The 13,767-nt window shown below is 42.1% G+C and overlaps 2 protein-coding genes across 3 annotated transcripts in view; both read left to right on the top strand.

The window, feature by feature from the left end:
* Positions 1-13,767, top strand: part of LOC141562595 (uncharacterized) — a 173,344-nt gene that overhangs the window by 63,329 nt on the left and 96,248 nt on the right. The gene's annotated exons all lie outside the window — the stretch shown is intronic.
* Positions 1-13,767, top strand: part of LOC141564465 (uncharacterized) — a 153,763-nt gene that overhangs the window by 127,404 nt on the left and 12,592 nt on the right. The gene's annotated exons all lie outside the window — the stretch shown is intronic.

Raw genomic sequence — 13,767 nt, 5'->3', positions numbered from 1 at the left:
GAAACCTTCCGTCTGGGGGATCCACCAGGGCTTACCTGGTGCCAAAGCAGTGCTGTTCCTGGATTTTGATGAAAAGTGGAGTTATTTGGAACATTCTGAGCCCAACCCCTCTTTGCGGGTTTTTGTTGTGGTGGCTGTTGTTTCGGTCACGTTCAACTCATTGTGACCCTTTTTGGGTTTTCTCAGCAAAGACGCTGGCATGATTTGCCATTTCCTTCTCCAGCCCTTTTTACAGCTGAGGAAACTGAGGCAGATGAGGAAGTGACTTGCTCAGAGTTGCACAGCTAGTGTCAGGCTGAATTGGAACTCTTGATGACGAACCTTCCTGTTCTAAGCTCAGTACCCTGTCCACTTCACCACCAGCCTGATGCTTGTCACAAAGTCAGAATTGGGGGATGACCTTGTCATCTGTCCTAAGCCTTCATTTTATAGCTCAAGGAACCTTTAGGCCATGTATGTTAAGTCCTAGGAGACTGGGCTTTGAACTCATGTCCCTCGAGATGGAAGAGAATGGTCACTCTGCCTATTGCACCACAGCCTCTCTCTGGGGAACGGAGAAGTCTTCTGTCAGTGGTCAGAGACTCGACAGGCCACCGCTGGGCCCTGGACCCGGCCTTCTGCCCTCTCCTGAATGACAAAGGCCAGCAGCCTCTTTCTAGGAAATTCAAAATCACCAAAAATGTCAAAGATCCAGGGCAGAGCACAGAGCTGCATGGACCTAGAGTGAAATTGGGGAACTGGGCCCAAGGATGGGGTGGGAACCTCTCCGTGACATCGACCCTGATCGTGAAAAGACAAGGTCGGACAGATGGCTCTGACGGTCCTTTCTGAGCATTCCCCTGGGGCAAAGAAGGGATTGTTCATCCCACAGTCCCCTGCTGCATAAGGGTTACAGGCTGTCCAGCCTGACTCCATCATCATGCAAGGGGGAGAAAACGGCTGACAGGAAACAAGAGAGCCGCTGCCCAAGCTTCCAGCCCTGGCTTCTGAGAGCCCCTGACAAAGCTCATGGGGGTAAAACCACCAGCTAGAACGCCTCCCTCATTTGATGCAGGGGCAGAGTGAGCACCAGGGCGATGAGTTGAGTTACCAAACATCACACAGCTAAATATGTGAAGCAGGGTCTTTTCCTTCTGGGGTTCTGGAGGAGAATTGTTGCCCTTTGTTTCTCCTGAGTAGTAGTTAAATGCCCAGCATTTGGGGACCAATCCTCACAAGCTGAGAATTCTAAAATGTCTTTTGGAGGATTAAAGATCTTAACCCTTAGCAATCTGTGTCTCCTTCCTTCCTATTTGCCCTTAGCCTTCCTTCCAACTTTTTGTCATTAGACCCAGAAGTGCCATTTTTTGGGCATCTTGAAAAAGCAGTATGATGCAGATTTCACCATGAATGCAAGGAAAGGTTCCTCACCGTTAGAGCAGCCTCCGAAAGGAGGCCCCACCAAAGATTTTGGATTGAAAGTTGGGCAGTGACCTGCTGAGAATCCCCAAAAGGCATCTGATAGAGATGATTTGGGTTTGGATGCCTCAGATGACGTGTTCACTCTGTGAGCTCTTTCCTGATTTCTAAAAACAGGCTCATCTTTAATATCAATAGTGTCTTACTTTCAAACTAGTTTCCTAGGGATCCTGCTCTTACATAGGCCTGGGATTTGGCTCCCCTGGATCATGGAAAACATGGGACGTGGAGTTGTAGAACTCCCTATGTCACTTCAGGATAAAGTCCCTGATAGGATTTTTAAAAAACAATCTCGGGGGGATTTTTTGGGGTTGTCCTTGTTGGGTTTGGACATCCTGAGGGGCTGCTGCTTGATTTATACATGGGAAAATTGGCTTTTCTTGTCGTTGTGGAATTCTGGAGTGACTCTTTCACTATAGTTTCTCATTAATTCGTACAGTTTTAATCATTGTTCAGTCATTTAATCATTGATTTTGACAGTTTTGCTGCACTAGGTGAGTAAGAGCTAGGTGGGCTGCTTCCATCTGGCAGCCATCTGGGCCAGAAATCCATTTTCACATTGAGATGGGTGTGGGGAGTGACTTCCAGTGAGTCCCAGTCCCCCGTCCCACAAGCTCCAGCGATTCTGTCTTGTTAGGGAGTGGCAGCTAGGTGGATAGTGGCTAGAGCTCTGGGCTTGGAAGATTCGGCCTCAGACAGTTAGTAGCTTTGTGATCCTGAGCAAGTCACTTAACAGTGTTTGCTTCAGTTTCTTATCTTTAAAATGAGCTGGAGGAGAAAATGGCAGACTTCTCCAGGATCTGTGGGGTCACCAAGACTCAGACATTGTTTGAAACAGCCCAACAACAAATTAGTATCTGACAGCCCAGAATGGAGGATTCCCCTTTCTGTCAGAAACAAGATGACGGCAAAGAGCCAGGCACCTCGCCCCCCCCCCCCCCAGGGCCCAATATGAGGTTGCCATACTACAAGCAAGACAAATATCTCAAATAGACTATAGATATTATTGACCCTATCTCAGAGATGAAGAAATGGCATAAAGGCTCAGTCACGTACTAGAGAGTGCCAGAGGCACAATCTGAAACCAGATGTCCCAAGTCCCTAATTCTTGACTAAATGAATAGGAATTGGTCTGCGGTTTGCAATACAAGTCTATTCTGGAAACTGGGCGTTTTGCAGTTACTGATGAGGAATAACTCCAATGTTAAAGAAGTCTAAGGAAATTATAAGGCTGCCTTATAACTCCAAGAGAAAGAGATCCTGCTTCCCATGTATAGTCCCAATCCCCTTGCAGATGTTTGCAGATTATGCATCCCTTTCATCCTGTGGCTCCATTTCTGAGCTTCTTTGACCCACCATTTTGAAAAGGTCCCTGTGTACTTGAGAACTGAATGCTTAGGGAAGTGTCCGGGCTGTGAACTGGCAGGCTTTAAATAAATTGAAGCAATGAAAAACTGAAACCCAGACCTTCCCAAGATTGTGAAACTGAAGCCCCTTTAAGATACCTGAGATTTCAGCTGTCTTGGAAAATCCAGCTGAGCATCCCAAGATTCCAGACGGTCATGGTGAGTAATTTTCAGGGAAAAATTGTGGTTTTCATTATTGAATTCATCTGCCCTGGGTTCTAGTGTGAGTCTGAGCTGGGACTTTTCGGAGAGCAAGACTGCAACTCTGGGCTTTGCACACTGTAGTTTGTGAAATGTCATGGAAGGCTTTGGAAACCAATGGCTTAGAGCACAGACAGAACTGAAGCTAGGAATTCCAGATCTCCGTCTGACAGAGGGACGTGAACTCAGCCTGTGCTCACTGGAAAGGCCAATTTCCTTCTGAGATCTTCGGTTCTCTTTTTTCTGAGGGTCCTCTTTTTTTATTCACTCCCATCCCACAAGCCCTGCTGTAGCCCAACATGAGGTTTCTACTGCTGCCTTTAGGTTTCCATGTCTTGTCCAGATTCCTGTTGTGAAAACCTTCAAGGTTCAGGAGATTTAGGCCCCTTCTGCTTTCAAAGGGAAGATGCCAGAGCTTTCCCTTTAGGACCTCCAACACCCTAAGGAAATGTCATCATTTCTCTTTCAGATCTGTCTATCAGGACTTCCTTCCATTCCTTTCTATATCTAAAAGATTTTAATTTCTGTGGCTGTATTTTTATTCCTTTCCATTCTCAAAAACTTCTCAATTCCTATTGTTTCTTACAGACTTTCATCTCGTTCATCTTGTTCTAGTGACAATAATGACAATAATAATAATAATAGCATCTACTTCACAGAGTTGTTGTGAAGATCACATGTAATGATCTGTATGATATAGGTGTTATCTGTGTAATTGTGAGACACTTGTCTGCCACTTACTGATGGGTCTGTCACACTCTGGGTGAATAAACTTCAGGGTACCTGGCTATAGTCTATGCTGGCTATTCATGCTAGGACCTTGAAAATTCTCACAGTTATTATTCAAAAGAATGTCCTATAGTGGATAGAGCATCATGCATTAATAATAATTGCAAGTCAAAATCACCTAACCCATAAACCCCTAACCCCAAAAAAACCCTACCTTACCATACTTATTTATCCTTCAGCTTTCACTAATTATAGCTTTCACTTCAACAGAACTCATTATATTTTATATTCTATTTGAAACCACCCTGAAGTCAGGAGGACCTGAGTTCAAATTTGACCTCAGACACTTAACACTTCCTAGCTGTGTGACCCTGGGCAAGTCACTTAACCCCAATTGCAAAAAAAAAAAAAAAGGAAGAAAGAAAGAAAGAAAGAAAAGAAAAACAACTAAATTCTGTGACTACTTCTATCTGAATATTCTTCTGTCATCAATCAATAAATATTTATAAGGTGCCTAATATGTATGAGGCACTCTAGCAATACTGGGAATATAAAAAGAGTAAATATAGTCTCTGCAATCTAATGGGGAAAATTACATGTAAAGTAATGCTAAACAAGCTACTGGATAAATAGGAATTACAGAGAGAGCAATAGAGTTAAGAACAAATGGGAAATGCTTCTTCTAAAAGATGGGATTTTAATTGAGACGTAAAGGAAGTCTGTACTAAGGAGGAGGAACAACATTCCAGGTTCAGGGGACAGCAGGAGACAATGCTCAGAGAGTCTTGTTCAGGAAACATTAAGGAGGTTAATGTCACTGGATCAAAGAGGATGTGGAAGGGAGTAAGAGAGAAAAGTTAGGGAGGCCAGGTGATGAAAGGCTTGTGAATGCCAAGCAGGGTATTCTTCATTTACTCCTGGAGGCAATAGGAAGCCTCTGGGGGTATGTTAAGTGTGGTAAGTGCATAAATGTATTTATGTTTTAGGACAATCACTTAAAAGACTGAATGGAGAGTCTAGATGGGAGTAGGGAGAGACTAGAGGCAAGACTAATAATCCCAGGGATGAGATGAGGGCCTGGACAGGGCAGTGTCTGAAAGGGATATAGTTGAGAAGTTTTATGGATAAAATTGCAGAACTTGAGAACACCTTGGATGTGGAGGTGGGAGAGAGAGTGAGCTATCCAGGATGGAGATAAGGGAGGGGAGATTTAGGAGCAGCATCCTGAGAGTCAGATGAGTATTGGACATCCAGTTCCACATATCTGAAGTGCAGTTGGAGATTCAAGATTGGAAGTGGGCTGAGAGGCAGGGGCTGGAAAAGCAGATCTGAGAGACCTATGGAGAAGAGAGCATTGGGGAGGACAGAGGTCCTAGAAAATGAAGATGGAGAAAAGGCCATTGAACTGGACCCCTTGCTGATCACTTTGGAGACAGCATTGTCAGCAGAATGATGAGGTCAGAAGCTGGATTGTCAGGTTAAGAGGGAGAGGAATGAAAACTATTCTAGATGGTCTTTTGGAGGAGTTAGCTAAAAAGAGTGGAAGAGGAGCATGGATGGAAGGGTCGCGTGAGGGTGTTTTTTTCAGGACATGTTGATGGTAGAAAATGAGCTAGTAGAGAGAGAGATTGAAAATAAATTTAAAATTAGGGATGACAGAAGGAAAATCTTCGGGAGGAGATGGAATAGAATAAGATCACCTGAACAAGTTGGAGGGTTAGGCCTGATAAGGAGTAAGGCTGCTTTATTGTATAAGATGGGTGAAAGAGAATGGCAAAAGGCCTGTGAATGATAGGCGATAAGGAAAAAGGAGAGAATAAGGAATTGCAAATGGCCTCCATTTTTGTTTTAGCAAATGAGTCAATGTTTTTAATTGAAAAAAAGTTTGAGGAGGAATGAAAATGTGTGGAAGATCTTCTGTGGACACCAATGGTGAGTTGATAAGGGAGGTACAATAGGACTGGAGGTGTATAGCATACAATTATAGTAGACCCAGTCAGAACTATTACATAATGTTTCTCTTTTCAGCAGCCTGTGCTGGAGTGATGAAAGTGCTGAATGACAAGTGATCTTAAGTTGAAACTTGCTAGGGGGTAATCAGCAATAGAATAGATGGAAAGTCCAGAGAAGGCTGAGTTTAATTGGTTCCCTAAAAAGCCAAGATGGAGAAAAGGAAGGAAAAAATATACCATATAATATGGAACAGATGACTTAGGAGAGAACTGAGGGGTTGAAAGTCAGATTGCAGCTAAAGAGGAGACTCATGTAGGAGAAGACAGAGGGAAAGGTGGAATGTCGGGTGAGAGTAAAGCTAGAATCGTCTTTGTGTGTGGACAAGCGCCACTCATGGGATGGATGTAGGCTGAGGAATTGAAGGTATTTGAAAGAAGAATCAGTCGGTGTTGAAGTTTCCTAGTATGAGGGCTGCAGTTGAGGAAAAGTTATAAACCAGGTAGCAAATTCATTGAATAAGGAAGGTGAATGACCTGAGGGTCTAGAGATAACAGCTACCAATGTGAATAGGATGACTCTCAAAGGAAGAGATGGTACTAAGATATGGAGGAACAGGGAGAAATGGAAAGGGAATATTCCAACCCTGTCTCCAACCGCTCTCCTCTGCCAAGAAGAAAGAGTGAAGGGTCAGGAATTCTCAAAGACACCAAAATGACACCTGTGTTGGGGTCAAGGTGTGGTGTGTCTGACCATGGCTGATCCGAGCTCAGAACCCTGCCACGGTCGGGCACAAATAGTCCACACAAACACTTAAGAGTAAAGATGTCTCTAAAGTTAGACATCTCATGTTTCTTTTCCGCTACTGCAGTTCTGCTTCACTCAGAGCACAATGCCATCTTTGTACCCATGGGCACACCGTGCCAGGCCAATTCTCCCATATCAGGCAATCCATTCCAAAGTTCCTCGGACATCTGGAGAGTGTCTTTGTATCGCTGCTTCTGCCTGCCATGTGAGTCCCTGCCTTGAGCGAGTTCTCCATAAAACAGTCTTTTGGGCAGATATATATTTTGTATGTGAACAAGATGGCCAGCCCATTGAAGTTGAGCTTTCTGTGGGAGAGTTTGGAGGCTTGGAAGTTCAGCTCAAGAAAAGTCACCAGTTTCCAGCAATTTAATCTTGCCAGGTGAGCTTCAGAATTTTCCTAAGGTAATTCAAATGAAAAAATAATAATTTCCCGGCACAGCGCTGGTATACCTAAAGTTGTCAAGACAATAAGATAACACAGCAGCTCTGTGGCCTCTCAGTTTGATAAGCAGCCTAATACCGCTTCTCCCCTACATTTTCCTCTGGAGCCTCCCAAGCACTTAGCTCGCTCTGGCAATGTAATCATCAGCGTCCTTACTATGTGCACATCCCTGAAAATTGTACTGCCAAGGTAAGTGAACCCAGCCGTGGTTGTCACATGTAGCCCACAGTTCCATCATGGCATGATGCTGACTGGTGGAGAGCTGACATTTTCTAGGTGGTGTCAGGCCCCAGTTAGCACAAGCCACAGAGCTGCATCTTAGCCTGAGTGCACAATCCTCTGTGAGCCAAAAAAATAATCTGCCAGTTCTCCTTTCGCTTTAGTCTTGGCCTGTAGCCTTTTCAAGTTAAATAATTTACTCTGAACTCGATGATGTTGCCCCTGTTGAGGGCTTCTGACAACACTGGGAGCAAGCTTCATTGGTGATGGGGAAAGCACAATGTTATACAGAACTGGGGCAAGAAGGTCATCCTAAGATCGTTGCCCGATCCTGATGGACCAAAATTTGACATGATTTTCCACAAGTCCTTACAGCTGAAAGTATCAGAGGCCAAGGAGAACGAGTGAAGGTACAGCCAGTGCTGGAAAAAAGGGCCATGGAGACAGGTATCAGATTTCATTAAGAGTAGGTAGCTGGAAGGACTGATAAAGGAAAAGATTGAAGAGGAAGGGAAGTGGGTTCCCAACAGGACATGTATTCCAGAGGGCACAATGAAAGGGACAGTTGGAGTTAGAAAAAGACTTTGGGGTATAAAAATTGAGGGGATAAAAATGAAAAATTAGGTGGTAAAGGTAAGGGATGGGATTTTGATGATGATCCACAGGAGTTTACAGATGACAAACCCAGATCACGGGATGTCAAAGGTATGACCAGTTGTGAGAACATCCATTATTAAAGGGAGAGTTCCACTCCTGAAACCTCAAAAGGTAAATAGTAGGAAATAGGAATCCTGGGATTGAACAGAGAGTTGCTATCCTTTGCATCAAAGGTCCTTCACATCCCGCTGGACTGGCAGCAAGATACAACAATTGCCTTGTACTGGATGGAAGTGATGGCTTTGTGCTTCTATTTCTGTGGTTGTCCATCTAGCTTTACTTTTTGCTGTTCTTTCTGTACTAAAAGCGTGCCTTAATTTCTTTCTTTTTCCCCCCTTTTTATTTTTTTATTTTTATTTTCCCCCCTCTTTTATTTTTAAAGCTTTTTAACTTCAAAACTTATGCACGGGTAATTTTTCAACATTGACCCTTGCACAGCCTTGTGTTTTAGATTTTCTCCTTTTTCCCACTTCCTCTCCTAGCTGGCAAACAATCCAATATATGTTATACATGTTAAAATATATGTTAAATCCAAGATATGTAAACATATTTATATAATTCTCTTGCTGCACAAGAAAAATCAGATCAAAAAGAAAATTAGTGAGAAAACAAAATGCAGGTGAACAATAACAAAAAGAGTGAGAATGTTATGTTGTGATCCACATCCAGTTCCTCTCTGGGAATAGCTGACTCTCTTCATCACTGAACAATTGGAACTGGAGTATGCCTTAAAAACAATTTCTGTCTTGACTTATTTCTGTTTCTTTCTGTAGATTAAAAAAAGTCTCCTTTCTCTAATCTAATTTCTTCTCTGACTTCCTTCATACTAAAAGGATCCCTCAATTTCTCCAGCTATGTTTCTCTGTGGTCTTCTTTCTATTCCCTTCTGGATCCAAAAATAATGATCCAATTTTAATGGCTGTCTTTTTTTATCTTCAGATCTTTCTGTTCCTGTCCTTATTTAAAAGAATGTTTCAATATTTATGACAGAGTATTAATCTGGCTTTGCTCCTTTTTTTTCTGTTCCTAAAATCAAAACTCAATTTCAGTGTCTGCATATCTATCTAGCCTTCCTTTTGTTGTTCCCTTCTGTGCCTAGAATGCTTCAAAATAGATGGCTGAGTTTTTGTCAGAATCTCCTTGATTTTTCTTCTGTATATAAGAAGATGTCTCAATTTCTATGGCTTTATTTTTCTGAAGTTCCTTCTGTTCATTTCTGTACCTAAAAAGTCGCTTCAATTTTCCTGAGCAGTTTGTCTTTCTGGACTTTTTTCAGGTCTCTTTTATACCTAAGGGGGGAAAAATCTTCACTGACCCACTCCTTTCCTTTGCTGCGTGACATTTTTGCCCAGAGGCTCCCTGGGAAGTTGGTAGAGCCTTCCTCAGGAAGTTGGGTAAAGATGTATTTACAGGGTAGCTGGAGAATGACTAAGACCTAGATGACAATCAGATCTAAAAGGGCCGGACCCACTGGGCAGTTCCACAGGAGCTCATAGACAGCAAGGGTCCCCTGGAGCTGCAAGTTGCCCAGGAGTCAACAGTGTGAAATAAGGGGCACAAAAGCTCTGGGCACCTTGACCTGTCTCCAGAGGAGCCCAGATTCCAGATTAGGTCAGCCACAGAAGCCAGGTGCTCTGCCCTTGTTATTCTAGCTGGTGGGCAGCTCTGGGCTCTGTGCATAAGAGGACACTGATAAAGCGGAGTGTCCAAAAGAGGGTGGCCGGACTGGATGGCCTCGACTCATCCTGTGAGGGCTGTTCCAAAGACTCAAGGATTTGGGGCTTGGAGAAAAGGCTGGTGGAGAAGGAAGAGCTGCCTCCCCAAATGGGCTGGGCCAGGTTTGGCTTTTGTGCCATGTTTGGCTGAGGAGGATCGCCTGGAGCAGCGGCCGTAGCTTGCAAGGGGGCAAACAGAGGGCTGCTTGAGGATGAACTTCCCCACCTGATACTGGTCTGGAAGGGGAAGGGACTCTCAGGGAAGGCAGTGGGCCCCCCTCGGGAGGTTTGTTTAGTGGTTACATGATGGCTTCTGGGTGGTGAAAATGGAGATTAATTTCTGCGCATCCTTGTGATTTGGAGGGCTTTCTGAACCCTCTCCCCTGGTGCTCAAGCTCTTTCTTCCAGTGCGACTCTCTCCTCCAAGGGGAGCGGAAGCTTCTTAATTAATAATTAATAGTCTGCGTTGCTAAGCTCTGCATCTTTGGATTGTCAGAGTAGATATGATCTGCTTTTTTTTTGGTGACCATTCTCACCACTCTTCAAGAGTGACAGCTCTGGGCCAGCCATCAGGAAGGTCAGACTTGAAATCCAGCCCTGGACACTTAATAGCTGTGGGATCCTGGGCAGAACACTTTGTGTTCTGTCTGCCTTGGTTTCCTCAATCGTCCGTGGAAAAGATAATATCCCAGTGTTGTGAGGATAAAAGGAGACAATGTCAGCACAGGGCTTACTTAGCACAGTGTCTAGCACATAGGGGTGCTTCCTAAATGCTTGTTCTGTTCTTCTCTTGCCTGCCCCCTCTTTTACTGAATTTTCATTGGTGTAATGATCAGGGGTGTCCCACAGCTTCTGTCCTGATTTTTTTTTTCCTTTTCTCTCTATACTTCTTCTCTGGGCCCTTGGAGATTTGATTCAGTACCCTGCTCTATCATTGAACATTCAAGTTATTGAGATGTCTATTCAGGAAAAATGAATGAAATGAGAGCCCCTAGGAGAGAATGATTGTGAGAAATGTTCCATTCTGTGTATCACTTAGACCCTTACCCCCATTCTTTTGTCTCTTTTGCACCCTAAAGTTCAATAATTGATTATGAATGGGTGTTACTAGAAAGAAAGCATTTTTGCATACAAAAAATGCCAAATAAGTGATATGACTTACCCTGTTACCCATGGCAATTAATACCTTAAAATCTACAAAATCATTTCTGTTCTTCATCTGTAAAATAGAGATATCTGTCCCCTAATAGCCTGGCCACAGGATTCTTTCGTGATCAAATAAATGCAACCATTTAGCAAAACTTAAACATTGTCAGATCGGGAGGGCAGAGAGGGGGAAGAAAGAGGAGAGGTGGAGAGGGAGAGGGAAAAGAGAGAGGAGGGAGGAACAGGAAGAGAGTACCTATTTCCAACCCACAAGTCTGCCATGACAAACAATTTCTAAATTGAATGTTGCACGACATCAATGCAATTCCTACCTGACAGAGCTATCTAAACTGGCCTACTCTAGCCCATCCATCAGAGGTGTCCCACTACCCAAGAATATTTATGGGAACATTTGCTGTAATCTTAGAAAAAAAGGAATGTTAAAATACATTTTGGGGTCTACATTCTAAAACAACAGTCACTATTGTATCCTCCATTTATTGACAGATTCACAAAGCATTTATTAAATACCTACTATTTGCCAAAATCTGGTACTACAAATACTTTGGACTTTAAACATAAGCAGAAAGAAACCATTCGTGGCCCCAAAGAAGCATATATTCTCATGAAGAAAGTTAACATTATAAAAAAAGTACTGAAATACAGAGGGGAAAGTACCCCATGTTCTCATGAAGAAAGTTAACATAAAAGGGGACAGAAAGAGAAGTACCCCATGGGGGTAAAATAACAAAGGAGAATCATGACTTAGACCAAGTTTGAAGAGATGATGTTTAGTTTGTGGGGCCGGGTGCTAGGCCCCTTTCCCAAATTAACTGATCAGAGGCATCTTCAGGTACAAAGAGAAAGCATTTATTTAGTCCCTGCAGGGAGAGGCCCAGACACACTTGGGAACCATTCCAGTTGTTCCCCCTCCCTATCTCTGCTACCATGTGCTCCTGAACCCGTAAACTGGAAGTAGAACACCAGGTTAAATAGGAAAAGACTCAAGCCTTCTCATTGGATAGACTGAAAGGGCATAACCATCCTTGACCAATGGTCACCAGTGTTTCTGCCTCCCACAGGTTATGTCACTTCTTGTAAGGCCTTGACTTAATCCTAGTCTCCTCATAAACCTGAGAAAGATTCATCCCCTTAGTCCCATTCAGGTGCTTCCTCAAAGAGAGATTCTGGAGAGAAGTTCACTTAAGAGGTGGAGGTGATAGGGACACAGCTCCTGGGAGAGGAGTCCCAGTAGTCTGGAGCTGAACCCAGGTTGGAAGGGACCAGTCTCTGTGGTTGTGGACTTCCTCAAGACCTGAGAATGACCTCTCTCTGATTAAAAACCTAGATTCCCTCATGAATAGAGATTTGAATTGTGTCCATTGAGGAGATAAGGACTTCGAGGTGACCTTTGTTCAAGAATTGGTTTTCACCCTTTCATCCTGCTTAAAAAAACCCTGTGCTACAATATAAAATATTTGAGAGTCTACCTGCTGAGAAAAAACCTAGCAACTCTATGAAAACAGTTATAAAACAATTTTCACACAAAAATTAGATCTAAACTATTGGAAAAATATTAATTGCTCATGTAAACCAAGCGGATACAAAAAAAAAATGAGTCTTACCTAAATGTCTTCAGTGCCATACCAAAGTATCAAAAATTATTGAGCTAGAAAAAAATAAAATTAATCTGAAAGAATAGAAAGCTGAGTGATATCAAGGGAATCTGTGAGAAAAATGTGAAAGAAGTGGTGTAGATCTCAAACTGTATTATAAAATAATTATCAAAATAATCTGGTACTGCCTATGAAATAGGATAGCAAATCAGTGGAATGGATTAGGTACAAATTACATTATAATAAAGGACTATGATAATCTAGCATGGGATAAACCCAAAGATCCAAGATTTTGGAATAAAAACTTAATTTTTGACAAAAACTGCTGGGAAAATTGGAAAACAATATGGCAGAAATTGATATAGAACAAAAATTCATACTATATACCACAATAATGGCAAAATGGGCATGTGATTTACACATAAAGGATGATAATGTAAGGAAATTAAGAGCATGGAACAGTTTATTTGTCAGATTTATGAATAAGGGGAAAAATTAGGAAAAAGAATATATAGAGAGCATTACAAAATGTAGATATTCTGATTATATAAGATTGAAACATTCTTGCTCAAAACCACTGCAACCAAAGTGGATTTTTGGTGGAGTTGTGAACTGATCTAACCATTCTGAAGGACAATTTGGAACTATGCTCAAAGGGTTATAAAACAATGCATACCCTCTGATCTATCAAAACACTCCTAGATCTGTATTCCTTTTTAAAAGGGCAAAGGATTTATTTGTACAAAAATATTTATTACCGCTCTTTTTTGTGGTGGCTAAAAATTGAAAATCGATGAGATTCCCATCAATTGGGAATGGCTAAACAAGCTGTAATATATGTTTATAATGGAATATGATTGTGTTATAAGAAATGATAAGCAGGATGATTATAGAAAAAACTGGACTTGCATACACTGATATATAGTGAAGTGAACAGAACCAAGAAATTGTTGAATACAGTAACAGCAATGTAGTCCAGTGAAGAACTGTGAATAACTTAGCTATTCTCAACAATACAAAGATCTAAGACAATCCCAAAGAACTAATGATGAAGCATACCATTTGCCTCAAGAGAAAGAAATGGTATTGATTGAATATAAAATGAAGCATGCTAATTTTCACTTTCATTTTTATTTTTTTCCAAGTCTTATATGAAATGACTAATGTGCAAATACATTTCATATAATTGCACATGTATCACCCTCATGTGATTACTTGTCACCTCAGGAAGGGGGGGAGAGGAGGGAGGAAGGGATAGAAGTTGGAATTCAAAACTTTAAATAAAAATGTTTAGAAAAATTGAAAAATACTTCAGGCATTGCGAAGGTTTTCAAGCGGAAAAAAAAGTTTCTATTCCTACATGATTTCAAATAAGGAAAAGTCTGGAAAGGATTATTTGATCTGGAAAAATGTTATTTCTC

The sequence above is a fragment of the Sminthopsis crassicaudata genome, chromosome 3, assembly GCF_048593235.1.
Source record: "Sminthopsis crassicaudata isolate SCR6 chromosome 3, ASM4859323v1, whole genome shotgun sequence".
Taxonomy (NCBI): domain Eukaryota; kingdom Metazoa; phylum Chordata; class Mammalia; order Dasyuromorphia; family Dasyuridae; genus Sminthopsis; species Sminthopsis crassicaudata.
The sequence above is the reverse complement of the archived record's forward strand: the minus strand, read 5'-3'. Positions and strand labels throughout refer to the sequence as shown.